The following is a 6,211-nucleotide window of genomic DNA, read 5'->3' as shown; positions in this document are numbered from 1 at the left end:
GAAAATACAATTGCTCAGAGACTTGGCATCACCTTTCAAGCATCTGTACAAGTTGAATAACCATTTTGATTAATGTACCGAGCACATTTCCACCGGTATAATTTTGGTTAAAGTGTTGATAACTACGATGATGTTACTGTTTATAGTGTTGCGATTGTGTTACAAATTGTTACGTGCACCTAGAGTATAGCTACTTTCACGCGCTTTCTTTCATTCAGATTATTATAATTTTTTTCTTCGTTTAGATTATTAATTAATTTTTCATTTCTGGTAATAATTCTTTTCGTTTGCACTTTGCCAATAATGTGTTTTCTGTAATTCTAATTAACTATGTTATAGTTTAGACTACATTGTAATAGATTAATAAACACACACTTGTGTGAACTACAACTTAATCGGTTGTTGTAGCGTTGTAGATACACAAGTTTTAATATATATATATATATATATATATTTTAAACAACACAAATGACGCGATTTTAAACTCAAAATTGTGTATAGTTAAATGCATTGCTGTGTTGTGAAATCACATGGGATTTAGAACTTGGAACGAATACTCTATATATTCCCTTTTCTGATCCATGGGTATAGGAATGTGAAATCAGTCTCTGTACATTCGTTTCTCTGATTCATGTGACTGAGAATCTGAAATCAGTCTCTGTATATTCGTTTCTCTGATTCGTGGGACTGAGAATCTGAAATCAATCTCCGATGGAGGATCAAGAGCGATTTAAAGGTTGAAATACATAATAAGGTTAGGCGGAGGATCAAGAGGGATTTAAAGGTTGAAATACATAAATAGGTTAGGCGGAGGATCAAGAGCGAGTTAAAGGTTGACATACATAATAAGGTTGGGCGGAGGATCAAGAGCGAGTTAAAGGTTGAAATACATAATGAAGTTAGGCGGAGGATCAAGAGCGATTTAAAGGTTGAAATACATAATAAGGTTAGGCGGAGGATCAAGAGCGATTTAAAGGTTGAAATACATAATAAGGTTGGGCGGAGGATCAAAAGCGATTTAAAAGATTGCACAAAGAAAGAAAATAAAGACATTGGCATAATTCTAGCGGAAGAAAACATTCAACACTGAATGCGTTTCTATTACACCTGGTGTTAAAAGTTCAGACCCCCAAAGACTGTGTGGAAAAACCTTAAGGCCTAAAGTTTGATGAAAAACCTTAAGGTCTAAGGTTTGATAAAGATGTTTATACAAACTCCGCTCAGGAAAGCAAAACATATTTCAACAACAAATTCCGTACAGATTATGAGAAACTTTGTTGGTGTAGAAAGACTTATAAGACTCTATTACTGTTCGTTAGATTGTTGTTCTAAGATCAAACATTGATTTTATAAGCAGTCAAACACTTCATGCACTCTATCCTCCCCCCGTTTTTCTTTTTTATTTAAGTTGTTCTGTTTTAATGTTGATTTAGTGTACTCTTCAAAATACCAGACTAGTTAATACTTTTCAAGGATGTTATGACTTTTAGATAACGCTAGAGGGAGCTAATATCATGCAGTAACAGCAAACTCTTAGATAACTCACCGTCTGTATTAGAGATGTTTAGAGTAGGAGAAGAAAACAAAACATGGTCGATTTTTTCGTTTTGCTTAACTAAATAAAAATTTAAATTTGTCTATTATTTGAAAAAGAATTTACAAACGTTTTTTTTTAAATAGCTATTGCGCTATTGTCCTCTTGATAAATATCTGTCATATTATATCAGTCAACAATAGCCATATGCCTCTAAAAAAGGTGCAGTATATGCAACGATATTTACTGTGTGTAAGATAAAAATAATAAAAGGTATAAAGCACCTGGTGGCAAAGTATTTCATTTTGATGATTCTACTGTTTATCGACTTAGAAGTAATGATATAATGATATGGATGGATATGGCTGTTGAATTTGGTTTTATTACAAGAGCTAATTTAAGTCATATTTACTATGTACCTGAATAATTCTGTCAATATGCAGAGTGGCTCAAAAATAACACGACTCTAGTAAATCATGAATGTAACATGTATATATTTTTTATATATCAAAAATACAATAAAATATTAAATAACTTACTGTACATAATAAAATAACCCGATGAGACTGGGAACACTATTATTTGTATGCTTTTTTTGTAAAAGAAATCAATAAATGTGGTATCAGTAATTTCCACGATGAAATTAATCTCTTTGAATTGGTATATTACATTCTTATCTCTGTTTGTTTAAGGTTGGGTACGCTATATTAAAACGATTTTGAATATTCAAACCAGCAAGTTACATGACTACAACAACCGGTATAAAGACGTGATGGGACGGAATGCATCAGAAATTCATTTTGACGTTGTTTGACATTATGTAGGTAGAGTTATACCGCCGAAAATCGAACTCTTTTGGGAAGAGTTTATTAAGCCCTATCCGACGTATGATATTCATACACTCAGATCATAAAGATGTGTTCGGATCAGGGTTCTAGAATTTACAAGACATGTATGTCCCTTTTATTTAATGACATTGGAAAATAATGGAATGTGGATCAACTTGGGGTACTAAGACCATCCAAAAAGAGACGTGCAACAAGTCGTACCTTAGATCTGGTAAGTAAATTCAGACGTCTTTTAACAGGTGAGAATCTAAGAACATAAAGTGCGGTGACAGAACTTGTCCATGCACCCCAGAAAACAGTACGCAACATAATCAAGATAGATCTTCGTCTGGAAACGAGGCTAACAAGGTAGTATAGATTCACCAAGATAATACTTCAAGTCATACCCCACTCCCGTTTAATCATTGCATACTCAAATAGCTGGAGAGTGGAATGGGTATTCATGCTATTTCATACAAAGGCATACTGGTCAATTCGCTGGATGCCGCGTCTATGGATTTCTGTGCGATCGGACTGCTGAAACGGACACTGGGAAACCCTCGTAAATGTGCACTAAACTAATTATTGGTAAGCTTTAGACATCACAGCCTTTTGTAATGGAGACCATGATGCAGAGCTGTTGTCACGATGCACTACCGGACGTGGCGACACGAATTGTACAGATGGGATGAGGCTCCAAAATATTTTGAATACAACTTACTCAACCCTCAATATACGTAGTATTTTATCTGTATTATTTGTTCTAAGTCATAAGATGTCTAAAAGTGTAATAGAAATCTCTAAGACTAGAACTGAATTTTACATTCTTATACATTTGTAATAATACAAGAACATTGTTTTAAAATTAAGGTTGTTTACTATACATTTTGCTTGTCGATTTCACAGAGAAATACCATGTTATATTAAAATGGGACGAGCAGGCAAAACTTTATTTTTATTTTTCTGGGTAAATCTGATTGATCTGCTTTCGAAGTAAAAATAACTTTAAGTTGCTAGAAAACTATCGAATCAACAAGAATTTTAACATCTATCCTTTGTGCACTTTTGCATTGCATAATTAGTCAGCTTTTCAGCACTGTTCTTCGACAGTTCTCAAACGTTTTGGTCTACAGACTACCTGAAATGTTTTGTTATCTTGGCGGACGCAATAAATTGAGGAACTTACTACATTTTAGACACCACCCTTTGAACTCTAAAACTACACAATGGAGAATGTAGACGTTTTTTTCATTTGAGATATTCTCCATACATACGGAGTCCCATACATGTTCTTCATGTTCCTGTAGTTGAGCCTTTTAAGGTGTGAAATTTGGGGTTTATAATGGGACCTTTGACAAAACTTCCTTTCCTGAAGGAAGTCCATGGACACCTACAGATTGAGGACCTCTGCTCTTTAAGACTTCAGAGGAACATTTATCAGTACATTGCTTTGTGTCTGTGCAAAAACATTCTTTATTCAAACTGCTAACGGTTCATTGATAACGACAAATCTTACTGTTCGTTATACTTGTGTATAAAATATCTTTCTTTGTAATATCACAAAGACAAGGCTATGTAGTCGTCCTATCACAAAGACAAGGCTATGAAGTTTTCCTATCACAAAGACAAGGCTATGAAGTTTTCCTATCACAAAGACAAGGCTATGTAGTCTTCCTATCACAAAGACAAGGCTATGTAGTCGTCCTATCACAAAGACAAGGCTATGAAGTCTTCCCATCACAAAGACAAGGCTATGAAGTCTTCCTATCACAAAGACAAGGCTATGTAGTCGTCCTATCACAAAGACAAGGCTATGAAGTCTTCCTATCACAAAGACAAGGCTATGAAGTTTTCCTATCACAAAGACAAGGCTATGAAGTCTTCCTATCACAAAGACAAGGCTATGAAGTCTTCCTATCACAAAGACAAGGCTATGTAGTCATCATATGACAAACACCAGGCTAAATAGTCGTCCTATCACAAAGACAAGGCTGTATAGTCATCTTATGACGAATACGAGGCTAAATAGTCGTTCTATCACAAAGATAAGGCTAAATAGTCGTCCTATGACAAAGGCAAAAATAAATAGTCGTTCTATCACAAAGATAAGGCTAAATAGTCGTCCTATGACAAAGGCAAAAATAAATAGTCTTTCACACTCCCAGTTTCTAGGCTATTTAAACACACCTTTTGATTTCAGAATGTAAGGACAACTGGTACATCATTTTGAAATGTAATATACGAAAAGAAAAAAGAAAAACCCTCCAGTAACACGTTATGTCTTAATTCAGTTAAGAAATTTAGAATTGGTGAATGGAAAAAAATTCAATGAATATGGAGTAGTCACTATACTAAATACATCATACACGTATCTATTACATTGTTTACATCACACACAATATCCTTCGCACTGTATGCATCTTATATAATAATATCTAGTGCTGTAAGAGTAGCATACACAATATCCATTACATTTAATACATCATTTTACTATATAAATTGCATACAATATCCAATATGTGTTACATAAATTATCCACTAAACTATGTATACCATACACAATATCCATTACATTTTATACATCATTTTACTATATAAATTGTATCCAATATCCAATATGTGTTACATAAATTATCCACTAAACTATGTATACCATACACAATATCCATTACATTTTATACATCATTTTACTGTATAAATTGCATACAATATTCAATATACTCTACGCATCATATAAATTAGACACTACACTATGTATATCATACACAATATTCAATATACTCTACGCATCACATAAATTAGACACTACACTATGTATATCATACACAATATCCAATATACTATATGTGTTACATAAATTATCCACTAAAGTTTGTATATCATACACAATATCCAATATACTATATGGGTCATATAAATTGTACAGTACACTGAATATATCGTACACAATATGCAGTACACTGTAAACATCATATAAAGTAACCATTACATTGGATATACATCGTATACGTTTTTCATGCTCCATGTACGGTGTAAATTAATTACACAACTCTGATTAGTTTTAGTATTCTAAAGGTGAAACGTTTATATTTAATAATTAATTTAATTTCACCAGTTTTTGTATTATTGAACAACTTTTTGTGGGGAACTGAGTTTGTGAAAGTCGTTTTCCTGTTGTCTAAACAGCTGCCTGGGTAGGATTAGGACTTGATCTAAGCAGTTAAAAAGTGCATTCTTCGGGTTGGTTGAAAAAAAAAACCTGAATAAATGTATAGATGATCACGAAGTACAGTTCCTCGAATCCTGTGGTGCTTTTGTCTAAGAGTTTTGAAAACAAGTGGAATTTGTTTGTTTTTTATTATGCCTTAAACCACTTCATCTTAACAAACACCTGTTCTAAGTCAGCCTTTTCCCACAGTATTCTTGCTGAAAGTTACAGCCGGTCGATGATTTTTGAGCTGAAGATAAACGTTAAGTAGTGGCACTGTAAGGAGAAGCAACTGGTAAATGTATATCCTGTTGAACAACAAGGTGTAGAAGGAAACAGGATTCTAGAACGCTCTGTTTAATGTGAAAATAAGGCAGGTTATAAACTTACCGTTTACAACTCTCAAATATAACCCAGATCGGCTAGTCCTTATATAAAGAATTAGCGAAAGTACCCGGTTTCGCACGGGTTATTAGGTTGATATATTTTAGCAAGTGTATAAAATTTATCATGAAAGTAAAAATATCGATCCAATTTTAAACTTGAAACGTTTCTGAATTTAATCAACGGAGACTTTAAATTAAGAAATCAACAATTTTTTTTCAAGTTTGTAGTTTACACATTTCATTTATGTACTTTCAG

Source organism: Limulus polyphemus, unplaced genomic scaffold (assembly GCF_000517525.1).
Source record: "Limulus polyphemus unplaced genomic scaffold, Limulus_polyphemus-2.1.2 Scaffold565, whole genome shotgun sequence".
Lineage (NCBI taxonomy): Eukaryota > Metazoa > Arthropoda > Merostomata > Xiphosura > Limulidae > Limulus > Limulus polyphemus.
This window is presented reverse-complemented; position numbering follows the sequence as displayed.